General features: G+C 45.7%; 1 protein-coding gene across 1 annotated transcript in view; it reads left to right on the forward strand.

Annotated features, from left to right (window-relative positions):
* Positions 1 to 15,328: 15,328 nt before the first annotated feature.
* The window catches only part of PRKCQ (protein kinase C, theta), a 66,511-nt gene continuing 54,917 nt past the window's right edge, over positions 15,329 to 26,922 (forward strand). The window contains exon 1 of the mRNA XM_014949155.1: positions 15,329 to 15,445. The gene's annotated coding sequence lies outside the window, so the exon portion shown is untranslated. The remainder of the gene's footprint in view (positions 15,446 to 26,922) is intronic.

Raw genomic sequence — 26,922 nt, forward strand, 5'->3', positions numbered from 1 at the left:
CTTTCAGTTTAAAACCATTAGCCCTCATCCTATCACTACACTCCCTGGTAAAGAGTTCCTCCCCATCTAACCTGTTGGCCCACTTGAGGTACTGGAAGAGGCTCTAAGGTCTCCCCAGAGCCTTTTCTTCTCCAGGCTGAACAACCTCAACTCTCTCAGCCTGTCCTCATAGGAGAGCTGCTCCAGACCTCTTATCATCTTTGTGGCTCCTCTGGATGCGCTCCAACAGGTCCATGTTCTTCCTGTGCTGAGGACTCCAGAGCTGGACACAGTGCTCCAGGTGAGGTCTCACCACAGCGAAGTAGAGGGGCAGAATCACCTCCCTGGACTTGCTGGCCACACATTTTTTGATGCAGCCCAGAACCCCTTTGGTGTTTCTGTGGTCTACAGTTTGATCAACAAACTGCCTTGGAAGACAGATTGACACCTGACTGCACCTCTGGCAGGCTGGATGAAGATATCCTGGTTATCCATCTCTAGTGTGCTGTGACCTTCAGTCTGCTCATCGCTCTAGGATGCCACTGCCTGACCCCAGACTAACACAGTCATATGTCACATGAATTAGAATAAAACCTACTCATCTACAAACGAGCGCTTCCTGCCTTCCTTTAAACCTCGCATGTATCGTCACCCTCTGCTTATTATAGTGCCCAGTGCTCAGCCACAAGTGATCGCTTCCCCTTTCTCCCTTTACACTGCAGAGTATTGCACAAACAGAGAAAACCAGTCCCTACCCAAACTGAACAAACTGGTCACAGGGAGAGAAAGTGCATTATTTGAGCGATGGGGGGAAACAATGCTCGTTACTGGGCTCAGCAGAACAGCCTGACAAAGAACAGGCAAACAGAGCTATGCAATATTAAAAGTTGTACCTCAAAGTTTAGGTATAAGAAAGGTCAGATCCAGGCTGGGACTTCTGAGAGGATTGTGTAAGTTAGGCAGTGGTACAACTCCTCTGACACGTAGGTGACAGCCCTCTGCTTGGTCAGCTGGAGACCTACTGCCATCTCTACTGCAAAGAACCTGGAGAATAAGATGTGATGTTTGGGGACAGGTTGGACAGGAGCAGCCTCCTCCTCCACAACCCCACAGTCCTCATCAGAAACAGCAAAAGCAAAATTGTATCAACTCTCTTTAAGTGGTAAACAAATGGCTGTGCAACATCAGCCTGGGATGGTGCTGCATTCTCAACCCTCCCCACCTCCTGCTCCACATCTTCCAGATTATGTCCCCAAATTCAGACATGCACCTTCTGAAAGCTCTCTTGCATTGTCTCCAGCTCTGTGCCCACCTCTACAATATTTCTCATTTTCCCTTGTGTCCTTAAGTCTTCTTAGCTGAGGGACTGATGGTGACTCAGACACAGAACTGAGGCACTGAAGCAAGGACTGAAGGTTCAAGCGTGGAAGAGTCAATCTGTCCACTTCCATGCTTCTTTTACAACAGAGAAGGAAAAATGGCTGTACAGGTACGACAGCCTGAAAGAGCTTCCCTGGCTCAGTCATGTCATTGATATTGTCATTGGTATCCCTGAGGGGACACCTTCTCCTCTCTATAACTCCCTGAAAGGAGGGTGTAGAGAGGCTGGGGCCGGTCTCTTCTCCCAAGTCACAGGCGATAGGACAAGAGGAAATGGCCCCAGGTTGCACCAGGGGAGGTTCAGAGTGGATATTAGGAAAAATTTTTACACTGAAAGGGTTATTAAGCCTTGGAATGAGCTGCCCAGGGAAGTGGTTGAGGTACCATCCCGAGAGGTATTTAAAAGGTGGGTTGACAGAGTGCTTTGTGACATGGTTTAGTGATGGTTTTTTATCAGTTAGGTTGATGGTTGGACTAGATGACCTTAAAGGTGCCTTCCAATGCAGACAATTCTATGGTTCTATGATTCTATTTTAAAGTCTGTCCCGTCTTCCAATATCTGGACAAGGACCTGGCAAAACCAATAGTGAGACTGGTGAATACAAGCACACACATCTATAAATACTCACAGAGGCAGACAGGACACAAGACTCTTCTGTTACTGCAGCTCTCCTTTGTCATCTGGGCATCTTTTTTTATATCCCTAAGCTGCTGCCACCTCCTGTTTGTCCTGCTGCTGCAGAAGACGAGGCCCTCTCCTTGGCCTTAGATGTAGACACTTGTAGCCATATCCTGGGGTGTCTGGGGGTGTTGTAAATATTGTAGGCTATTTTGATATCCTATGTAGATGATGCCCTTGCTACAGCCTGCATCTAAACATTTCTGCAGATTACACATGCATGACTCAGCAGTGTTAGGTTTATGGTTGGACTGGATGATCTTAAAGGTCTTTTCCAAGCTAAATAATTCTACGATTCTATGTATGAATATGGATTTTTATGCATTAATACCTTACCTTTTGTTGTTTAGATTAATGCACAATGTTTTCACTATTCAAAGTTTTCTGCCTTTTAAAAAGCATGGTTTTTCCCTTTAAATTAAGCTTGTAGCCTGCAACTTCTGTTGCAGTAAACCCCTCCCACAGACCAGTCCATATAACTTCTGGTTCCAGACATTTCACCACCTTGCTTTCTCCCACAAGAACATTCCTCCTGTCCCCAGCGACTCAGACAAAACAACCCCTTTCACTGGCACTGAACTAAAATCTTGCAAGTATTTGTATTGACCCAGACTTCTGAAATGATTGGAGGTGTGCCCACTGTGGTTTAAATGAGCACAACCACCCTCAAGTCAATTAACTTTTTCTGATTTACGTGGAGCTGGCTCTTTGACTTTCGCATCTTGACAAGTTGGATCTGAATTAGACCAACAGTTCTACATGAAAGTGAAATTCTGCATGCGTTTCAGAAGCCAAAGTTATATACTGCCTTATCATCACAGCTATTATTTAGCATTCATATTTCACTAGCTGTGGTGAAAAGCTATCATGTTAGAACGTGTCCAGACCTGTAAAAGTGACAATTGCTGTCCCAAAGAACTTGAAGATTCAAATTAAAAAAGAACTGGGGGAAGAGAGGGACACTACTAGAATGAAATTGCAAAACCTGATGCATAGTTTTCAATGCTAAGTGTACCGACATACAAAAAGCCAGGGTCTCCTTGACCTTCCAATTGGAATATGGAGCTGATTTCCCATTGCTGAACACGCAATGGCCTTAGAAATAACATGAATTGAGAGTTTGTGCAGTGACTTTTTTAAACGTGCACTGACTTTTAGGGAAGGCCCACAATGAATATTAAACAAGTCCCTGCATTTCCTAGGGTAGGTGGGTAGGACCTGACATTCCTGTCTCGGTTATGTGCGGTGACCTTTTAAAATCATTTTTGTCACTGCACAATTCCTCTGGTTCTTCAACCTTATTCGTTCCAGGACTTCAAGAGAATTAAGTCTCTTCTGCTGCTAATAAATGCAGCCCTGGAATCCCTCACCTGGAAAAGGACTTTTTACTAATGCTCCTGTGCATGGAAGAGTGCTCAGAAATTATGGGAGCATTTAAGTACAAACCAGAGGCAAAAATGAAAAGAATTGCTGGTTTCAACTGTTACTTCTGAGGCCTTTTGTGCTGTAGCACCTTGATGCCTTACACAACACCCGGATTAAGTCCAAATCTGCAAGGCTGTACTGAAAGATAAAACACAAAGCCTACTTATTGCCGAAGTCCCACTTAAGCCTTCGAAACAGACTTCAAGTACAAGTAGAGCACTGTGCTTGCCTCCTGCAAGTAGGGAACCTTCTATGATTTAATTTCAGGGTATGTTTGAGCTGTTTCTCATATAACCTGAAGGAAAGAACAGGATAAACCGCTTTGGATCAGAGAGCAGAAAAGTGATTGTAATTTTGTTTTTCCTCTCCATCTTTTGTTTTTCCTCTCTTTAGCAGGCACTACCGAGCAGGCTTCCAGTCATCTCATCCTTTCTGAGAGCTCTCTCTAAGAATCAAATGAAGCCAGAGGTAAAAAATTACTCATATACAGTCATGTTTATTGTTGTCTGGAAAGCAAAGTGTTCAAACCAAATCTGCCAGAGACAAAATAGACTAAACTGCTACTGTGACCTACTTTTAATAATAAGTGAATGCTCCAGAACTGTCTACCTTACACATCTGAGTAGATGTGTAAGGCCCTTACAGCATGGCTAGGAGACATCCTACAGGAAAGGATGCTCTGGGGTCTTTTCACCTTTCAAATCCTGACCTTCTCTAAACAGAGATGTGGCTAGATCACCAAGTAGGACCATGGCTTTCATCTGTTTACCAACACACCACAAGAGCACAGAAGACAGAGCAGCCCAGGCTTTATTGCATGCCAGGGTGTCCAGAGGATTAGGTTGGCTCAAAGTTGCATTTTTGCTGCTGAAGTGGGAGGACAATCCACGAAGACTGTGATCTAATGCGCAGATATTGACTTCTTGATACGATCAATCAGCGCTTCCTCCCCCACATCTGTACTGTCACAGAGCAGCTCCTTGAAATAGCTACAAGAGCTTGTTTCAAATGAGCTCAGGTATTTCCGCACTGTACTGCAAGGCAGGCAGCAGCAGTGGCATCCCCGAAACCAACCCAACTGAGGCAACATCGTCTGTGTTCGTTCACACCTACCCAAAGCAAGTGTCCTCACTGCGTGCTGCCCCAAATCACCACTATGCCGTACGCGTGCTCTTCCTGCCCCTCCATCGCAGCCCTCTCATCTTCCCACACTTCATGGCTTAGACAGCATACTGAAGGTCACCTACAGCACTAATCTGCTCTTAATTTCTTTCTCTTTTTTCTCCTCTGGTCTCGGAACTTATGGCTGTGGCTTGGCTATGTTCTCACGGTTCATTATTACTTTCCTAGGAATGACTGAAGGCCACCCCATCAAGTCCTCAGAAGCATAACTCTCTGCTTTGCGTGATCCTCATGTTCACTGTGGTCAGGTGGTCTGGCAGGGTAGAGAGAAACGCCAAAAACTCCACACAGAATCACACAATGATAGATGATCTCCAGAGGTCCCTTCCAACCCCATATCATTCTGTGATTCTGTGTGGAGTTTTCGGTGCTTCCCTCTATGCCACTAGACTCCTTGACCACAGTGAACATGAGGATCACGCAAAGCAGAGAGTTATGTTTCTGAGGACTTCATGGGGTGGCCTTTAGCCATTTGTAACAGTGACCAGTGAGAACATAGAAAGCCACAGCCATGAAGTGTTTGAGGATCTCCCTTTTATTTCTTCCCTCACTTTAATCCCATTTCTGCTCCTGCTAGCAGTGCTGCAGACACTTGGGCACGTAAGTGGGTTATGAACCATTGGCCACGGCCAGTGACGGACAGAGCAAGCAGTTCATGGCTTACCTTCCTAATGCAATTGCTCAGGACATTGCTCCCAAGTTCCTCTTCCTGATCCTAGCTGAGCTTTCTGTAGCGTCTGCCCCTGAAGACCAGCTCTCCTGGCCACCAAGTTTAACACCTTTTAATCTTGTTTTCTTCCCTGCTACTGAAAATTGAGTCAAGCATGTCTCCTGCTGGGTGTCCCAAAGCTCAGGTCACCGATGGAAAAAGTGTCCTGGACACCCAACATCCTCTGGTGAACAGAGGCTACCATGGAAAGTCATCATTTTGAGATTTTTGTGGCCATAGTAGAAAGAATGTGACAGTGGTTCCCTTAACCACAGCCTGATATGTTTCCATCAGCCAGCACTGATGGTAAATGTACTCACATCAGACATTTTCATAGCACTGACAAGAAAAAGCTTTGACCTTTCACCTTAACCACTAAAAGAGAGAAAGCCAGCAAACCCACTCCTCACCCAAAATATTCACCACAAGGAGGTCAAGTCTGAAATGTTACCGTCAGCAGCCTCTCTTCACCCCAACTTACGTTAACTCTGCAGCGAAGGCAGATTTCTGGGAAATCTAGAAGGAACGTGAATACCACAGCACTCGACTGAATAATTCATTATTAGCAAAATTTCACTGGGAAACACCACCGTTGGCTAGTGTTCTTGTTTCTTTTGAACGGGTCAATTCAAAAGAATTAGCAGGCGAGCTAATGTGAGAAACACAGAGAAAATTCAGAGAAATAAAACTAAGACCTTCACAGGTCATCTTTGGCTCACATCTGCTCATGGGTAGGTTATAGAGGAGAGGTAACAGTTACAGAAAGGGCTGGTTTTTGGCTGGCTGCTCCCAGCTACGAGGTGGCACTGGTGCAAAAAAAGCACAGGGGGTAGATCAGTGCTCATTTTGTAGCACCAGGAAGGTGACAGCGTGGCCTCAGCGGACGGTGGAGTTGCAGGATGGCATCGGAGTGAGGTGCTGAGCATCCCCAGTTTGGATTGGGAGGGAGGCAGAATGGGCTGAGTCAGGGTTTAGCGAGCTCAGCCCACCACCTCTTTCCAGCTACGTCTCAGTTTCACAGCCCCGTTTGCTAAACCACTGATGACTTCTCTGAAAGCCTTTCTTGGAAAAAAACCCTACTGAGATTGTGAAGACCACTAATGAGCATCTGCATATGCATTTTGGTGAGTCTGCTTGGTGCTTACATCTCCACCAGTGGCTGTGTGCGCATCTACCAGGTACCCCAACTTCTGGAGTCTTTCCCAGACTAAATCAGCTCTTCCTTTAGATAAGTCTTCACTGCCTGGAGCTGCTTCTGGCATTAATTCATGCCATGCCTCAGGAAAGACTCTCCAATGGGACAAGACTCCATCTTCTCCCCTGCCAGGCTTGACCTATCAGTTCTCACCACATGCCTTTCAGACAGGTCCAGGTGCAAAGGACACCTTGAGACAAGATGCTGGGGAACTCATAGCATGGGGATGTGACTGGTTACCCAAGAGCTAGACATTGCATTGCCCTTCTGTGTCCCTAAGCTTCAGTCCCCTGTCTATAAAAGAGGGAAAGCTGTTCCTTTTTAGGGCACAATAAATATAAATAGATTAAAAACTATGAGGTGCAAATATACTGAATGGGAGACACTTTGATCCTGCCTTAGACAACTTTAGACAACTTCTCAACTCCTCACAGCATTCATTTAAGATCCAAATTTGTAGTAGCAACATGGTATCTTAATGTTCTTTCTGACAAACTATTTTATTTGAAAAATAGGAATCTGTGACTGTCTGCTGAAACTGCACAGATAATAAATAAAAATTTAAGAAGTCTGAATTCCTGGGAGGATGGTTCAAACCCCTTATGAGTGCATGATGACTAGATCAAATGCAAGACCCCATACTAGCTGGGCTGCTGGAGCCTATAAATTTGAAGAAGGTGACTATGTCTCCAAGGAGATCATTGAATCATAGAATGGTTTGGGTTGAAAGGAACCTTAAAGATCATTGAGTTCTAACTCCTCTGCCATGGCCAGGGACATCTTCCGCTAGACCAGGTTACTCAAAGCCCCATCCAACCTGGCTTTGAACACCTCTGGGGATGGAAAATCCCTGAAAATGGAAAACTTCCCTGGGCAGCCTGTTCCAGTGCCTCACCACCCCCTCACAGTGAAAAAATTCTTCCTGATATCTTCCAGGCTTGAGACCATCTGCCCATCCCCAGCAAGTATCATAAACATCTTCTAGCCGTGATGCTTATTTCAGATTTCAGTTATGCTGCAGCTTAAATCTCGGTATAGACATCAGTCATGGGAGGACACCATGGTGTGAGTTGTCAGCAGCAAAGCTCAAAACCCAGACATCCAGATCTAAAACTGAAAAACTGTCTCATGCTCAAAATAAAAAGCCCTGTATTGTTAGCACAATTGCTATTGTTAGCGGCAGCAGAAGATTGATCAACCTCCCAGTCATCTTGTCTTTAGAGTTCCCTCTAGAGGGGTGAAAATTTCAGTGTTGAATAGCAATGCCAATTGTTACAAAGATAAATGTGAGCACACTTGAAATCCTGCTGATCTCTTAACCTCTGTGACCTTCCTGGGCAATGACTTCTGCTAATTCCAACTGAACTTAAACTACAGTTCTTTTAACTGGGAAGACAGTAAATCCAGAGGGCATGTAAGTACATTACAGAAAGAGTCCAATGCCATTTGGTTGCCCAAAGAGGCTGTGGAGTCTCCATCCTTGGAGATATTCAAAAGCTGTTTGGACATGGTCCTGGGCTACCAGCTCTATATGGCCTTGCTTGAGCAAAGAGGTTGGACAAAATTACCCCTAGCAGTCCCTTCCAACCTCAACTGTTCTGTGACTCTGTGATTTCAAAGATGACTACTGTTGGGTTTGCTTCAGATTTCTCTGTGGAATTAATTAGTGCTATCAAAGGAACTAGGAATGGCAGAATATGTGTGCCAGCAGTCCCGCAACCCCCCAAACTGGGCAGTTTGTCTCCAAGGGTGGTCAACAACATAGCAACAGGCCAAGCTTGGAGTAGGCTTTCAATGATACCCATTTCATTGTGCAGAAGGCGGTGAAGGGGTATTTCTTTCACACAAGCAACAAGGGAAGTAGAGGAGATACTAATCACAAATGACTTTGTATTTTTCTAGTAGTTTCAAAGCACCACACCTCTCACGCAGTGTCAACTAGAACTTGTGGTCACACACAATGAACCTTTTGGCTATGGAGTTGACTTGGGGAGGTTTCCACCTGCTCCCACCCCTCCACCACCCGCCCCACCTCTTGTCCACCACCGCTGTGCTCACTCAGCGCTTCACATGGCCATGCCCTGTGAAAACGATGCCTGTTACAGGCAAAGGGCAACCCTTCTTTTTTTTTCTTTTCAGTTTTGCTTTGCTTGTTTTTCTTAGATCCAGCCCATTTTGCTGCTCTGGCTGAGAGCGTGGGGAGGCGATCGATTGAGTCAGCAAAGTGAGGAAGCCATAACCCAGGGTGGGGAGTCAGGACACAGGCAGGAGGGAGACAGAGCATGGGAACAAGTAGGTGAGGGCAGGCTCCCTTAACCTCTGCCTGAAAATACATTTTATGCGTCTACTTAAATTGATTATTTTGAATGCCACCAGCTGATGGCTGCTGGCAAACCATAGTATCGAGCCCAAAATGACTGAATAGGGACTGAGAAAAAGCTTTGAACCTTAACAAAATCACAGCTGAGCAAACCTTATGGACTGGGAACACATTTTGCGTCATATGTTCAGTTGGTCCTTGCTATGAGACGAACAACTCTTGGAGGGGACTGCAACAACACCAGTGATAAGACCATGCTGGTTGATTTATTTCTCTTTAGAGCTTGAAAGGGACAATATGTATCTCCAGTCAAGGAGTTCCAAGGAAGTAAAATCAGACGGGACCCTGTAGAAAGATTCTCCCATGATTACTCAAGCTTTTCTGATGAAGCCTGTGAGGTATGCACTGTCACAGAGTATTTTGCAAGTAGTTTTGTTTGATTACTGCATTTCCTGTCCTTTTCTGCGGAGGATGGGGACTTCCCAAGCTGGAAGTGTGTGACAGATGGGTAGACAGAGTTCTCTTGGGAATGGGTGGTTTGGGGAGTGTCAGACCCACCATAGAGTAGAAAGGATGAAGTGACCTCTAAGGTCCTTTCAAAGCCCCTTTTTTATGCTAAAAGAGACTGAAATGAAAACCTCGTGTGACATGCAGTGCACATTTTGAGCAGAAATAGAAACCTTTAGGGAGGAAAAGAAAAAAAAAAAAAAAAAAGCCCAGTTTTAGTGTTATTTTAACATTGAAAATGACCTAACCCGCTATATATTCTTCTTTATTTTTCAAATGCATTGACTCATTAACTGAGTTTCAATTAATTCAAAGAGGAATATTTTACCTCCTTTTACAGAAGTTATTAAATGTGTTCCCTTGTTATTTTCCCCCTACACCTCCTTTACATTAACAATAAATAGCAAGTAATCATTCTTAAAACCCAAACAACAAAGACCAAATATGCTGAGAATGAAACTCTTCAGAAAGGCCCATTGCCCAGGCAAAATGCTCAATCAGTTTGATTTTGTTGTTTTGTGTTTTTTTTTCTTACTGAAAATGTGGGTGGTTTTCAAATACAGGAAAGAAAACATGATGGCTTGTGGTGATATTTTCCACCAGAAAGATGCAGCTTTAAGGACTTTTGGTTTCCTGTGGTAGTCTGGGAGCTAAGTGGCCCAAAACATTGGTTTGTGTGTGATATCCAGAAACTAATCCCGAGCCTAAATATTTGCAGGGCTGCAACTTTTCCTATAGGTGAAATGACCCTCATGTAACTGGCTCTTGTGTCATACTTCGTTCCCCACGTGGGATCTGGTGTACTTAGGGGGGACAATGGGGTCAGCGAATGGGGGACAGACTATGGGGCTGCATCACAGCTGGTGGTACACTATGCCTGAAGCTTGTACTCATCCAGTCCACGCAGGTGGAAACGATGGTCCCTCAACTATCACGTTCCTGCCCAAATTGTAACAATAGCATCAGCAACCAGTGGAGCTGAAAACTTAACCTTGGGATGGAAATACTGTGTCCAACTTTGGAGTCCTCAGCACAAGAAGGACATAGACCAGTTGGAGTGGGTCCAGAGACTTGGGATGGAAATACTGTGTCCAGCTTTGGAGTCCTCAGCACAAGAAGGACATGGACCTGTTGGAGTGGGTCCAGAGGAGGACCACAAAGATGATCAGAGGGCTGGAGCAGCTCTCCTATGAGGACAGGCTGAGAATCATAGAATCATAGAATCGTCTAGGTTGGAAGGGACCTTAAAGATCATCTAGTCCAACCATCAACCTAACTCTGACAAAAAAATAAATAAAAAAACCCAAAAACACAGCAGTAAACCATGTTCCCCAGCACCATGTCAACCCAGCAAAAACACATCAGTAAACCATGTTCCCCAGAACCATGTCAACCTGTCTTTTGAACACCTAGTTGGAGTGGGTCCAGAGGATGACCACAAAGATGATCAGAGGGCTAGAGCAGCTCTCCTATGAGGACAGGCTGAGAATCATAGAATCATAGAATCGTCTAGGTTGGAAGGGACCTTAAAGATCATCTAGTCCACCCATCAACCTAACTCTGACAAAAAAATAAATAAAAAAAAGCAAAAACACATCAGTAAACCATGTTCCCCAGAACCATGTCAACCTGTCTTTTGAACACCTCCAGGGATGGTGCCTCAACCACTTTTCTGAGCAGCCTATTCCAATGGTGGATAACCTTTTCCGTGAAGAAATTTTTCCTAATATCTAATCTAAACCTCCCCTGGCGCAACTTGAGGCCATTTCCCCTTGTCCTATCTCCTGTTGGGGTTGTTCAGCTCGGAGAAGAGGAGGCTCCAGGGAGACATTATAGTGGCCTTCCAGTATCTGAAGGAGGCGTACAAGAGATTTAGATTAGATGTGAGGAAGAAATTCTTTACTGTGAGGGTGGTGAGACACTGGAACTTGGTTGCCCAGAGAAGCTGTGTCTGCCCCATCCCTGGAGATATTAAAGACCAGGTTGGATGGGGTTTTGAAGGACCTGGTCTAGTGGGAAGTGTTCCTGCCCATGGCAGGGGGTTGGAACTAGATGATCTTTAAGGTCCCTTCCAACCTAAACCATTCTATGATTCTCTGAAATACATGGGGTTTTAATTATCTGCAGCTCACCTTCACTTGAGGTGAATGAATGTCTTCTGTGTGGTTGTAGTATCACCACCACACTCCGTGCCTCTCCAGTATAACGCACTCTGATGCAGACAGGAAGGATGGGTATGTAAGTTCATGGTGTGCGAGCAATTAAAATGCTCTGCAATTAAAAATCATCTGTGTCATGAAATGACTTTTTCTTTCCTGTTGGTGACAGGAATAGGTATTATACTTAGCTCAAAGTGTTCCAGAAACTAGAAGAGAACAACACAGAAGGTACCTGGACATGGCTTCATGTCTTCTATGATTGCCTCAGTGGTGTGAAGGACATCTGTAGGTTCCCCTCCTATACCTGTAATCATATTTGTTTGACTGTTAACGGCAGCAAAGACCACTAGTTTCACAAGGCTGGGTGTGCTCCTGCAGAATTTCTCATGGTCTTCTCCAAAACGCTTTGTCCCCCAAATTTCTAGGGTTTCCTTTCCATCTTTTTGCTCCTCTCCCAGTTTTCTAGGCCATTTTCCCCCTCCAGATACCACAACCCCAAGCATTACGCCTAATTTTACAGCACAGGAAAAAGCCATAGGACTGTTGGAACTGAGAAGGTCTCCCAGGGAGACCTTATAGTGGCCTTCCAGTAGCCAGGAAGGATATATTCCAGGAAATATCCTGGGCCAAACCCACCTCTGGCACCTACAAGTTCTGAAAGGGGTGCACAGAACAGGTACCACCTGGCCCTCCTTCATACAACAACTCCATCTGAAGTTGGACCTGTCTGGAAGAGAGATGTTTCAAATGCTCATGGCCAAGAATGTAACACAATGGGACAAGAAAGACATTGAGGTGCTGGGGCATGTCCAGAGAAGGACAACGGAGCTGGTGAGGGGTCTGGAGCACAAGTCTTGTGAGGAGCAGCTGAGGGAGCTGGGGTTGTTCAGCCTGGAGAAAAGGAGGCTGAGGGGAGACCTTCTCGCTCTCTCCAACTCCCTGAAAGGAGGGTGTAGCCAGGGCGGGGGTCGGTCTCTTCTCCCAAGGAACAGGCGATGGGACAAGAGGAAATGCTCTGAAGTTGCAACAGGGGAGGTTTAGGATCAATATTAGGAAAAATTTCTTCACGAAAAGGGTTAGGAAGCCCTGGAACAGGCTTCCCAGAGAAGTGGTGGAGTCACCATCCCTGGCGGTATTTAAAAAACGTGTAGACGTGATGCTGAGGGACATGGTTTAGTGGTGGATTTTGTCAGTGTTAGGTCGATGGTTGGACTCGATGATGTTAAAGATCTCTTCCAACCTGGACAATCATACAATTCTAAGATGAATGAGCAAAGACTTCCCTGTTACTTCTCTTCTGCACCCCTCAGCAACACCCCCCCCCAACCACAACAACAAGGCTCTGCAGCCTGAAAAAAAAAAGACAAAAAGACCACAAAGATGATCAGAGGGCTAGAGCAGCTCTCCTATGAGGACAGGCTGAGAATCATAGAATCATAGAATCGTCTAGGTTGGAAGGGACCTTAAAGATCATCTAGTCCAACCATCAACCTAACTCTGACAAAAAAATAAATAAAAAAACCCAAAAACACAGCAGTAAACCATGTTCCCCAGCACCATGTCAACCCATCTTTTGAACACCTCCAGGGATGGTGCCTCAACCACTTCCCTGAGCAGACTATTCCAATGCTGGATAACCCTTTCTGTGAAGAAATTTTTCCTAATATCCAATCTAAACCTCCCCTGGCACAACTTGAGGCCATTTCCCCTTGTCCTATCTCCTGTTGGGGTTGTTCAGCTCGGAGAAGAGGAGGCTCCAGGGAGACATTATAGTGGCCTTCCAGTATCTGAAGGAGGCGTACAAGAGATTTAGATTAGATGTGAGGAAGAAATTCTTTACTGTGAGGGTGGTGAGACACTGGAACTTGGTTGCCCAGAGAAGCTGTGGATGCCCCATCCCTGGAGATATTAAAGACCAGGTTGGATGGGGCTTTGAAGAACCTGGTCTAGTGGGAAGTGTCCCTACCCATGGCAGGGGGTTGGAACTAGATGATCTTTGAGGTCCCTTCCAACCTAAACCGTTCTATGATTCTCTGAAATACATGGGGTTTTAATTATCTGCAGCTCACCTTCACTTGAGGTGAATGAATGTCTTCTGTGTGCTTGTAGTATCACCACCACACTCCGTGCCTCTCCAGTATAACGCACTCTGATGCAGACAGGAAGGATGGGTATGTAAGTTCATGGTGTGCGAGCAATTAAAATGCTCTGCAATTAAAAATCATCATGAAATGACTTTTTCTCTCCTGTTGGTGACAGGAATAGGTATTATACTTAGCTCAAAGTGTTCCAGAAACTAGAAGAGAACAACACAGAAGGTACCTGGACATGGCTTCATGTCTTCTATGATTGCCTCAGTGGTGTGAAGGACATCTGTAGGTTCCCCTCCTATACCTGTAATCATATTTGTTTGACTGTTAACGGCAGCAAAGACCACTAGTTTCACAAGGCTGGGTGTGCTCCTGCAGGATTTCTCATGGTCTTCTCCAAAACGCTTTGTCCCCCAAATTTCTAGGGTTTCCTTTCCATCTTTTTGCTCCTCTCCCAGTATTCTAGGCCATTTTCCCCCTCCAGATACCACAACCCCAAGCATTACGCCTAATTTTACAGCACAGGAAAAAGCCATAGGACTGTTGGAGCTGAGAAGGTCTCCCAGGGAGACCTTATAGTGGCCTTCCAGTAGCCAGGAAGGATATATTCCAGGAAATATCCTGGGCCAAACCCACCTCTGGCACCTGCAAGTTCTGAAAGGGGTGCACAGAACAGGTACCACCTGGCCCTCCTTCAAACAACAACTCCATCTGAAGTTGGACCTGTCTGGAAGAGAGATGTTTCAAATGCTCATGGCCAAGAATGTAACACAATGGGACAAGAAAGACATTGAGGTGCTGGGGCATGTCCAGAGAAGGACAACGGAGCTGGTGAGGGGTCTGGAGCACAAGTCTTGTGAGGAGCAGCTGAGGGAGCTGGGGTTGTTCAGCCTGGAGAAAAGGAGGCTGAGGGGAGACCTTCTCGCTCTCTCCAACTCCCTGAAAGGAGGGTGTAGCCAGGGCGGGGGTCGGTCTCTTCTCCCAAGGAACAGGCGATGGGACAAGAGGAAATGCTCTGAAGTTGCAACAGGGGAGGTTTAGGATCAATATTAGGAAAAATTTCTTCACGAAAAGGGTTAGGAAGCCCTGGAACAGGCTTCCCAGAGAAGTGGTGGAGTCACCATCCCTGGCGGTATTTAAAAAACGTGTAGACGTGATGCTGAGGGACATGGTTTAGTGGTGGATTTTGTCAGTGTTAGGTCGATGGTTGGACTCGATGATGTTAAAGATCTCTTCCAACCTGGACAATCATACAATTCTAAGATGAATGAGCAAAGACTTCCCTGTTACTTCTCTTCTGCACCCCTCAGCAACACCCCCCCCCAACCACAACAACAAGGCTCTGCAGCCTGAAAAAAAAAAGACAAAAACCAAAAAAAACCAACCAAACAAAACCAAGAAAATCAGCTTGTCCTAATTATTTCATTCGTTTTGGTGAACATTTGTTTGTGGCCACGGTTGCCCTGCCAGGAGAAAAGGGGTTCTGTGCGCTCAGCCCCCCCAGCCAGCACCATCCCCCCCGGGATTGGGACCATTTTTTGGGGGGGGGCAAACACGGGAGGAGGCCGGGGTGGGGGGGTCCCGGGGGCGGAGATGGGAAGGCGGGGTGTCGCCGAGGAGGAGGAGGAGGAGGAAGAGGCGGCGAGGGCAGCCCCAGCGGGGCGGGGGCGGTTGCGGGCGGGCAGCGCAGCGCTGCGCCGGGACTGCGCGGGCGGAGCCGAGGTTGCGCGGGGCTCGTAGAGTAGACGTGCCGAAGCCGAACTGAGCCACGCCGGGCTAATCCCAGCCCAGCCGAGCTGGCCAAATTGCTCGGATAGCAGGTACAGCCGGCGGAGGGAAGGGGCGGGGGTTGCGCGGTGTCCCGCGGTGTCCCGCTGCGCGGTGATGTGCCGGAACGGGCGCAGGGGGCGCGCAGGGCGGCGCGTGGGGCGCGCAAGGGGTGCGCAGGGCAGCGCCGGTCGGGGAGCGCAGGGGGTGAGCGGGGCGATGCGCGCAAGGGGTGCGCAGGGCAGCGCCGGTCGGTGCGCGCAAGGGGTGCGCGGGGCGCACGAAGCGTCTGCGGGCAGAAGGTGCGCAGCGGCGCAGGGACAGCGAGGAATTTTGGGGCACTTCGGTACCGCTGGCATCTCGTTTTACCTGGGGTTCAGGACAGTCTCCTCCAGCTATCACTTCTCCTTCGTTAAGGGATTTTAAGGGTTTCAACTTGAAATCTAACCAGACAGTTCTTTTCTTTCCTTTTTCTTTTAGATTTTTTTTTTTTTAAGTAAGAAGAGTTTAAATTACTTTCATGTTCTACACCTGATGTGCGAGTGTTTGTGGTTTCATAATCACATTTTCCTGCCTTTAAAAAAAAAAAAAAGTGTTGTTTGCTCTCCCATGTGACTTCATGCAGTACACAGAAGAGGGGAAAATGAGAAAAACAATGAAAACTGATGATAACCAAAGCGTTATTCAACACAGTAAACAAACGGGGGAAAATAGAGAGGGAAGATACTTTCCCCTGCTAGGTCCTGTGATGTTTTGTAGGTGTTTCTTGGTTACAGCAGTATGTAACAGGACAGCCAGATAGAAGTCTTGGTTTACAGGAGATGCTGTGATCTCAGTAGCTGGATATATATCATTTTCGGATCGAATTTGAAATATTCTACAGACTAGCGCTGCGTAAGCTTGAAAGCAGAATTGAGCGGTAAAGAGAAATGAACTCTCTCCATCCCTCCTCCGCTGAGGGAGTGTTGAGAGCTGCATTTCCTTTTGAAGGAGGGGACTCGAAAACCCAGCCTGGCTGCTGGGTCTTGAGAGCTGGGTTATGTTCCCTGCGTGCACGTTGAATGCTGATGAAGTTCAACACTTGGGTGTAATCGCTTCCTTTTTAGTTGTAACTACAATGCAACTGAACTAACTTACCGGCTGTACTTTTCTCTAATCTCCCCTAGTGTGATACTTTGCAGAGGTGGAAAGCTTTTTTAAGGGCTCTTTTTTTTGTTTAATTTCCACCGATGAAACAACAGTAGCAAAGAAAATAACTTCAGCAGCTGAAAGCCACTCAATTGAGTCATGCTAATAGCAGATTATTTAGTAGGGTTACTAGGGCAGGAAGAGATAAAGTTTCACTGAACTTGTTATAAAAAAAAAAAAAACAACACAAAAGGCTGGGGGGAGGGAGAAGCAGAACTATTTGTGGATATGCAGTGAATAGGGCAATGTTCTGACTTTTGTATTTTTGAACAGTCAAATTCTTGAAGTCCTGAAGTGCTTTTTATATTTCTTTTATTTTATCCTTCTTTGTGATTGAAGAAAGGACTCCACATCCCATTTGAGGCTGCCAGGCATATTTGAGTTTCTGGGGAATGTGCTTTAGGAGCCAAGGCGAGGGCCCAGCAAGGAGCACCTGCTCCAGGGAGGTTCCTGTCCCACCTGTGGTGGAGCAGGGCTGCATTCAGCTGGAGGTTTCAGATGGCCTCCTCGGCCAGCTGCTTTCCTGGAGCTCACAGCTCACGGTCCCATTGAGCTGCTGTTGGCTGAAGAGTTGAATCTGGACCCCAGTGTAGACATGTTGTTGCATCTATCTCTTTTTTTTTGGTATCTAGGCTGGACATGAGACTTTAATGTCCACCAGCCTTCGTTTGCCAAAGCTCCCTGAGCCATGCTGAACCCCTCATTTTCTTCGCATGACCTTCTGGCCAAGCCCTTGGAGGACACATGATGGATGAAGCAAGTAACGCTCAGCCTCTGCTGAGGTTTCTGGCTTGAAAGACTCCCCTGCATTAAGATGATGCCACAGTTGCACGGCCATAGGCAATGCAGAGTTTAGTTAGACTTTCTCCTCTCTTCTATGCGATCCTAGGGATTTTTTTCCAAAGCCTTATTGAAGATTCAGACCCTTCTCCTGAACCTCCATCCTGCATCTCAGCAGCCCCTCTGTACCCAGGCTGTTTTTGTAACCACACTGCTACACTGGGTAAAACTTAAAACTTTTCTTTTCTTTTCTTTTTTTTTTTCCACACCAAGGAGAGCTATGAACAGAGAGTTGTTACGCTGCCAGGGTGGAGCTAACTAATTATTTTTTTCTACCTCAAGTGTGTTTCCTTTCAAAGAAAGTCACTCGGTTGACTCTCATCAAAGCTTCTCACAGATGCACTGCGTGCCTCTCCGTCCCATCAGAGGTGGAAGGCTTCAAAGGAAAGGCTTAGAAGAGGGAGAGATGAGGAAAGAGGGATGGAGGGAAGGAGAGCCCCAGCAGTTTAGCCTTCCAGCATGACAAGTTCTTATTTTTCCTCCTTGGCATCAGGTTAGTCTTTGTACATCCTCCCGCTTTGTTCTGAAGAAGTTGATACCTTGAACGCAATTTCTGATGGCAACTTTTTTTGGTTTCTTCTTTATTGTCTGGGTTTAATTGCAAAGAGTTCTGCAGCAGCCTTGGATGGAGATGAAGGACTAACCACCCTCCAGGGCTTTGTCAGGAGGGCTGCTCTATAGGAGCTGCTCTTGGCTTTTTACAGATGTGTTTGTGGATCTAAGTTTAAACACTTGGCTGGGAATTCTGCTGTTGCTTCCCACTTTGCAGAAGCCAGGATTTGGGTGAGCAGAGTCTTGTTCTTTGCCTAAGCTTCGTAAAAGTGATTCTCGAAGTAGAGAAGGAAGAGAAAGTTGATACGGTAGCATGAGCATCCCAAACCTGTACGTGTGAAAGCATCTATAGGACTAAGCAGAGCTTTGATCCTGCGATTGCCAGTACCTACGGCTTAGAGTGCACGCACAGTTCCTTCACAGGGTTTCTCACGTGCTCTCAGCCTGTTCTCACGTAGAAACGTTCACTGGATCATGTTCATGATTGGCATCAAAAGGCCTGTGAGCTCTCCGTGACAGTTTGTTTCCATTCCTTGGTGCTGCTCTCTCTTTGCCTTCACTTGTGCGCGAACCAGAGCATCCGACTCCGGGTTGTAGACCCGGCTGGAAGGAAAACATTGGCAAAGGCAGCGTCAACTACAAACCCTTCTCTGTAGCCAATTGCAAAATGCTGTCTGTAGCACTGCTTGTTCTTCTTAATTTTGTGGTTTATCAGGCCTGCTGGAGATTTTTAATCCGTCACCACCAACCAGATTGCATCCAGCGGTAAAGATAGCATTTATTAACTGGGATGGTGTGTGTGTGGGACAAACCCAGATTGCTTTCCAAATTACACACAGCTGTTTTAGCAACGGATAATTCCTCTGGTTTGTATTGTACCTTGTAGCAACACCATTGCCTTGGGGCAGGATTGTGCCATCTCGTTTTGGTGATATTTTTCGTTCCGCCTATGTGCAAGAATCCTCTCCTGTGTTTGTTTGGTCCTTCTGGGCAGACAGGCTGCGTGGAAGAAGTGTAGGGTTGTATAGCATGTACCCAGGGCAGGATGAAAAGAAAATGGTGCAGCTTTCATGTAACGGTACCTTGTCTCTCTCACCACGGTGCCATGTGTGGGGTGCGGATGTAGGGTTCTGTGATGTCTAAAGTTAATTTCTTGATGTTTATCTGAGTCGTAAAGAGCCCTGAGATTGACAGATGATAAGCTCTAGATAATATTTTTTTCTGTTTTTTGTGAATGGTCATTTTCCACATCATGTTTGACCTGGTTTGGGCTGGCGTGCTCCTTGGTAATTAGCTGCCTCAATTATTGTGTCTTTTAATTTGCTTGGTATTCATTCAAAAGAAGTGTATCCCCTTTTCCTTATCGTTGTCAAGTAAAAATGTCCCACTTATCTCTGGGAGATACAAAATAGTCAGAGCGTATGCATGGGAAATACCAACCCTAAAAGGCAAAAAAAAATTCCAGTTGATAAGGGAGTGGGAACAGGGACCTTATGAATCTTGTGGCCATCCATGTGTTGGACTCAGTCTGATTCTGTGACTTCTCTTCCATCTGCTGAACTTGCCATTTCATCAGGGAAATGAAGGAAGTCTTAATGCTGAGACCAGTTTAGGGCATCCTTACCCTGCCGGCTCAATGGGTGGCCAAGTGTTCTAACCTACAGGGGTTTGACTCACACTGTTACTAAAGCCTGCCATGCACATCAGTTCTGGACCTGGCTATAAAACAGGAGTGAAACCTCCCTGTTTTGCATAAAGAGTATGAAGAAAGTAGCTCGGAACGGCCTGGGAGGTGCTTGTGAACAAAAAGAGGTGTCTTAGCCAGCAGAACGACATGAAAAACCTCAGGATATCCACAAATCTGGCTATGAACTTCACTCAGCAGTGGTACTGGGTCTGTGTGTAGGCTTCCAAATGAAACAGAGCAGAAAAGATCATTCTTGTCGCCCAAGGCCAGGGCACTCTTGCCCTTCCATCAGGAGATGACACCACTTCTCCAGGAGCAGAAAACACTCTTTATGGAGAAACTGTATCTTTCACAGCATAATTTTTTTGATTTGCATCTTATCAGCAATGCCTTATGAACACCTGAGTTTAGAAAAAGAAAAAAGCTCTGCATCTTATCCCCAGTGGTTATGAACTAGAAGAACAGGAAAAGCAATTATAAGAAGTGGCTTTTTTTCATGAAAAATATATATTAGTTAACCAAAGTATTACTGGATTGAAATAATCTCCTAGCATAGGCAAGACACATACAATGAGGAAAAATTAAGTTTTCATCCAGGGTTGCCAGACCATTAACTGTTAAAGGAAAGAGTTTCATCCAACATCAAAGAGAGGTGCCTATAGGAGGTGGTTGGAGTATCTTCCATGATATCTAAAGGAATTGAAAGGTGGCAATAAAAACCTTTCTGTACTTAGCGCATTATAATTATCAGCAAATATGACAGTAGCAGGACTGTGTCCATAATTACGACTGTTCTGACTAGGAGCTAAGGATGAGATAGGGTGAAATTTTTAAAACATTCATGCACTAAGGAGTTAACAATGTGCGTAAGAATGAGTTACAGCAAAAGTAGTAAAAACATGGTATATATGGAGGTGGAAATGGTGAAAGGAGGAGATGGAAGGAAGGAGGAAATCTTGCAACCTTGTGTGTTGCAGGATCACAACTCTTCATGGGCCTAGTGATATCCTCCCAGGTAAGGTGTTAGAAGATCAGGGTCTGAGCTGGAAGCTTCAGGTTTATTGATTCAGTTGGTTTTAGAGGACGGGAGAATCATGGAATGGTTAGAATTGGAAGAGACCTTAAAGAACATCTAGTTCCAACCCTCTGCCATGGGCAGGGGCACCTCCCACTAGACCAGGTTGCTCAAACAGAGAAATTTGAATAGAGAAATAAAGGTGTTTTTCTTTCCAAAACACAGAAAATATTCAGGTTGGTTTAGTTCTTTAGTGGAAATATTTTGGTCCACAACAGAAGTGTTTTGATTCTGAATGCTGTTATTGTGTGTCATAGGAATTTAGTTGAGAGATGGAACGTGCTTTTCCATTCAGTTAATTACCTGGAGCTTCCAAGATGTACCATGACCTCTGTAAGTGACAACTCCATCTTGACTGTCCTTGGCAATAGTTTTCATGGAAGGATGTGGTCCTGTGGTTAAACCTGGTTGACAAAAAGAATAAGGATATGGGGGGAACCTTATCTGTAGTTTCCATGAGGCATTATGGTAGATTGGTTGAATCAAAACTTTTCAGACTTTGCACATCAGTTTTCTAGAGCAAAAGACATAGCTTTTCTTCAGAACATATTTAATATTTTTTAGTTGTAAAAGGAGTTCTGTATCAAATATGTTTTTCAGAATTTTCTATGGCAACAAAACCCACCAGCTCTCCACCTGCTACTCATGGAGGGTTGTATCATTTAGAAAGGCAGAAAAATGATGGTTGAAACTGGTTTGAAAAGGTCGCTCCAGGCAGTGGTGGTAACATGGGAGAAGGTGTGAGCGTGCCTGCAGAAGTGGATCATGGAGTGGAGGAGGTAGGGTAGACCTCAGACTCCTCACTGCAGCAATCTGGGGCGGGAAAAACCCCGTGTAGACAGACAGCCTGAGAAGGTGGTGCTGGTTACAACCAGGTGGGTAGAAGATAGATAGGTATATGGTGAGAGGTGGGTGTGGGGCTGAGGGCGGCTGGTACATTCCTCTCTACTGCTGGAAGGAGAAGGTTTAAGCTAGAAATCCACCTGTGTTTAGGCCTAGCACATTGTACAGAAGTGCTCTGCAGTTTTCTTGAAGCTTTGGCTCTTAGCATTATTCCTGGGCATGAGGATTCATGCCTACACACCTCACCAGAACAGCTAAGACAGGAGCATCCTTGTTCCTTGCTCCATGTAAGAAAGAAAGAGATACCTCCAGAAAATGTGCCTGGGACAGAGTGAGCTAATTATCTCCTGTTAGGTGATATCTGAGGCATAGGACCTTTCTGCCTGCTGCTTCTTCATGGAAAGGAGGACTTGTAGCCCCAGAACCAGAACTCAGACTCTGCAATAATGCAAGCACACCTTTTCCTCAAACTCCCACCTTAGGGGCAACACTTTTTACTTTCAGGGTAGAAGAGGGAGGTCTCCAGAGGTCCAGGTGAACTTAGTGAATCCAAATGTTCATCTTATATAGCACAAATCAAGTCCCAGTTCAAACTAAAGTGGTGATGCCTGATCGTGTTCCCCCAGTGATGCTTCTTTTCCTTGCTTGGACCATCTTTGGTGTTAAGCAGGCAGAGGAGTGGGACCTGCTGCCCTCTCTTTCAGGCTCCACCTGATAGTTGGTGTGAGCCACTGGGTGCATTCCTGAGAGTAAGCTTGTCATGTTCTTTATTGTGTGTCTGGAGTTACTGGATATGCTAATAAAATGACAGTGCTGAGCACTGTGCTGCAGTCAGCAAGACCATTTAAGCATCAGCACAGTCCCACGTCTGGTTGTGGCCTGTATGAGCAGCGATAGCGTATGGTAGGGACTGCTCCCTGTAGGCAGGATGGATGAGGGTCTTTCGAGGAAAGGAGATATACCTAAGGGATGGATGTGATTTTCCTCTTGGGATCAGAGAAGATATCTTGTGGTTTTCCTCTTGGGATCAGAGAAGATATCTTGGTCCACTTGGTGTGGGAAGTGTGTGTCCATGCACCGCTGATCACAACAGATCACTTTATAAGATCAAAATGCCTGGTTTGGGTTTAGTAGGACCTTCAAGACCCAAAATCACTTATAGCATATGTAGCAGGTACAGGACAGAAAGGAGATATACCCTTGCCTTCAGGCAAGGATGTATCCAGAAAGGGGTAGTGAACCTAATGAATTGTCCTTGAGTGCTGCATATAGCAAGTTTTGGACCTCAGCAGAGAAGCTGAGAAGAAATGGCTCTCCCTGGTCACCATCTCGATGGACCTGCTCCTCACTGCTATGTCTAGGCCAAGTGTTGTGGACCAAATCAGAGCCCTAAAAAGTCATCTGTGAAGGCATAGGCTCCTCTGTTTCTTGCCTTGATAAGTATGAGACATGTGAAAGATCCAGGAACAGTACAGAGACAGCTTATAACACAAAGAATAGCTCTTAAGTCAAACACAGATTATGAAGGCATAGGCTCCACTGTTTCTTGCCTTGATAAGTATGAGGCATTTGAAAGATCCAGGAACAGTACAGCAGGCAACTTATAACCCAAAGAATAGCTCTTAAGTCAAACACAGATTCCTCTTCTGTCGTGACACCTGGATATTTCATTGCAGAGCAGCCACCCCCCACCGGGCCAGGAAGTGCAATTCCTCCCTCAGATGCCATTGCACTGCATGTTTTCTGGAAAAGCAAACAAACCCAGTCCATCCCACTAAGCAGAAGTGCTGTCTCACCACTATCCATGCATGCATTTGCTGAGGGCGGGGATTTAACCTAGCTCAACTTGGGGATGCAGGGATCAAGGGTGAAAGAGGATATGTTCTCAAAACAGCATGGCTTCACCTGGCTTGTCCCTTTGTGAAGTTATTCTGCTGTTTTGTGGGAGAAGAACCCCTCTGACAAATATACTCACGACTTTGGACTGACTGTAAGGTTTTTCTTGGGTTTCTAGGTGTGTACTTTGTTCCTGTCTGTCCTCAGTGATGCATTAACTCAAAACACTTTGGACTCAGTTCTGTCCTTGGGACGAAACACACAGCAGCAGTAGCCTCACTGTGAGCTAAATGTCTCTTTCTGAGAGGCCAAATTTAACCTGTAACCTAAATAAACTGCCCAGGTAGGTGGCCTTAATTTTATTTTTAATTAAAAAGAAAAGAGAAATGCCAGTGACAGCAGGATTATTTGCAAGCACACACACACATAAGTCTGGAGTAAACTTTCCTGAAACGTGCAGGCTTGTTGCAGCTTTGCCTTGACACAAGTGAAGATCTAATTCAGCTTGGTCTTTTAATGACCCACTGATTTTTGTAAATAGCAGATAACAATCTACAGGGGTACTCAGAGGCTCCACAGCCAGCACCAGGACGGTGGCCAAGCTTTGGGGTCATCTAGCACCATACATCCCCGTGAACCTTGCTCTGGACTTCTGCAAGTGTACTGGGAGCAGAAATTTAACTTCTATTTTGTTTCAAAATTAACTTGTGTATGATTAATTTTTTACTTGGATTCAAGCCGTTTCTTCTGAGGAGGTTTTTGATGTGGTCGTTTGATTTTGCTGTGGAGTTTCTGTGTGCTGGTGAGCCTGCTCCTCTTCTGATGTACAAGCCAGGAATCACTGCCGTGGGGAAGAATCAGCCTGAGCGAAAGAGGAGGCATTTTGGGCCTGATACATCGAGAACAGAGAGAGTAGCTGAGGCTTAGAGAGCTTTGTTCTGGCCTGTGAATGGGATTTAGACAAGGTCATACCCTACTTATCCACGCAAGCCAGAGAGACAAATGCTGATGTGGGAGTCTCTGCTCTTTGTCTTGAAGGACCGGGTGCGTGTCGAGAGCTGAATTTACCCAGGTTTTCCCCTCCCACCCTTTCAGTAACACTTGCTATTTATGTTTTGATTTATAACGTTGGTGAAGTAGTAAAGAACTGCATCCTCCAGCTTCCGTTTTCAGCTCCTCTGTCCCCTCCTCCCCCTCGTACATGGGAAGGGTGTTTGTCTGGGCAACTAGAGCTGTTGTTATTAAAACATTTGAGCAAATTAGATAAAGTCTCTTGAAAACAGATCTCCCTGTCCCTCCCCTCATCAAAGCAAGGTAGTTTTTTGTGATGTTTTTTCCAGAGAAATTGGAAAGGATGGTGCTTTTACCGAATCTCATCATTAGAAAATTCAGTTATGCAGCTTATGTTAGTTTTTCCAGTTCCTAGTTACTAGCATTGTCCTTCTGCTGTATTTATAACCAGATTCAAATTGCATAGAAAGCAAAATAATGGTTTCAGAGAGTTTTGGTTCAGAGTCTGTTGTACTTAAGCAAAGCTGTAGACCATCATTGTGTCCTCAGCTTATTCCTCTCTCTCTGCAATACATTTGGGTCTCTATGCAGACAGAGACCCATAATCTGGTCTTTGAATTTGCTGGACACAGAGACCCATAATCTGGTCTTTGAATTTGCTGAGCTGCTGGCTGGTGAAACACCATGGCTGGGAACCATCCCCTCTTGTCTCAGAAGCCCAAATGCCAGACAGACCCCTCCACCTGAACTCACTGCCTGATCTCTGTTGGCTGTGGGGAGAAAGAGGCATTTGAGGTCACCAGGAATTTGACCCATTTTAGTCAGCTACATGGAGATAATGGAAATTGAAAACCCAGCAGGTCTCTTTCTTTCTGTCATTTATGAAGGGAGCCTGGGGTGAATAGTCCATGTGCAAATGTATACAGAGTAGGTAGCAGAGCAGATTTCTGAAGTTGTGTCAGGAATCCCAGCTGTATATTGGTGTGTTTGGGCAAAGAATGGAAGGAAGGGGACCTCCGGTGTGTCAGGATCAATAGATGGACCCATATCTCTGTGGGAGAAGTTGCCATAGGGTGGTTCCCGGGGACTGTGGTCCCTTTTTGGGCAGAGGACCCCAGCAGTAGAAGCAGCACTAGCTGCAGCCCCATATGCTCATGGACATCTCTTGCTAATCACACAGAGGAGAGGTGGTGGTGGTGGATAAGGAGTGAGCAGAGGGCATGGTAGACAGGGAGGATGTGGCATTAGTTGAATAAGCTTTGGACCACAGTAATGATGTGAGCCTCTGAATTCAGTCCTTTCAGGGAATACCATATGTGCTTGCTGAAGTTCTAGTAGCCACCGATCTGTCTCTTCATGGTACAGCTCCCACTTGCACAGCCCCTCTGGCTCCTTGGTCCTATGTCAGACAGCAGCTATGCTATCACCTCAGAAAAAGGGACTTTCTTTCTTCTGGGAGTGGTGAGGAAGGGGTGGTAGCTGATTACAACCTTTGTCATCTCTAGAGCAAAGCACTGCCTTGATTTCTTTGGTCAGTCCTTCCTTTTCTGATCAAAGTAAAACGGACCTCATTTGTCTAAAATAAACAATCATCCATTGCATCTTTGTGAACACTGCTATGGCTGTAACTCATACCCTTGTACAGAGATGACACAGATTTTGAGCTGGTCCCAGCTTGGGATTTTGTGAGTGCACCAGGACTACCTGTACTGTTGCACCTGAATATCTGAGTGGGTAACTGAGATTTTCTCTGGCAAGTGGTGTGTGCGGGAGGGACAGGCATCTTCCTTGCACCCTGTGTTGCTTAGCTGAGCTAGGAGAATGATGCTGAGGTGAACCCTTCATGGCTCCTGAGGATCGTGAGCCACAGTGTGAACAAGATAGCTAGTGCAGGATGGACTGAACAGTTGGTTGCTTTATGGGAGGCTCTGTGCTACCTCCTGAGCTCAGGGGACACTATGAGCTAATTAGTAGGGAAAACAGTGTGAGTTTTGGGGAGAAGGGAGACAGATATTTTCTGCGTGATCATGACTTAGCACTTCACGCAGTGTGAAGGTTTGCTTAAGTAGCCAGAAGGTGATGAAAATAAAAAAATGAAAAAAAAAAGAAAAAAACCCACCCCCCCCCCCCCCCCCCCCATGAAAATACTGATTTTTTAGACAGCAATCTTGAAGTGTGATTTAGTAATGGAAGCATAAACCTGGCAGTCAAACAATGTGAAGAGTGTTCACGGGGTGATTCTAGCAAGTCAGACTTCTTTCTGGCTTTTTCTTTCTGCAGACTGTTGACAGAAGTAAGAGTACATGAGGTTTTATTTACTCATCTTGGAGGCCCCCAGACAAAAGTGGAAAGCATTCTGGACATTAACAGTAGTTTGGCTGCTGGAGGTTGCCCAAAGTACTGTCAGTATGTCTTGCTCTTACTGAAAAATAAAGTAGCTGTTCTTTTTTTTTTTTTTTTTTTTTTTTAATAAGTTTAAGTCGGCTTGGTTCCTTCTT

Source organism: Calidris pugnax, unplaced genomic scaffold (assembly GCF_001431845.1).
Source record: "Calidris pugnax isolate Ruff unplaced genomic scaffold, ASM143184v1 scaffold125, whole genome shotgun sequence".
Classification (NCBI taxonomy): domain Eukaryota; kingdom Metazoa; phylum Chordata; class Aves; order Charadriiformes; family Scolopacidae; genus Calidris; species Calidris pugnax.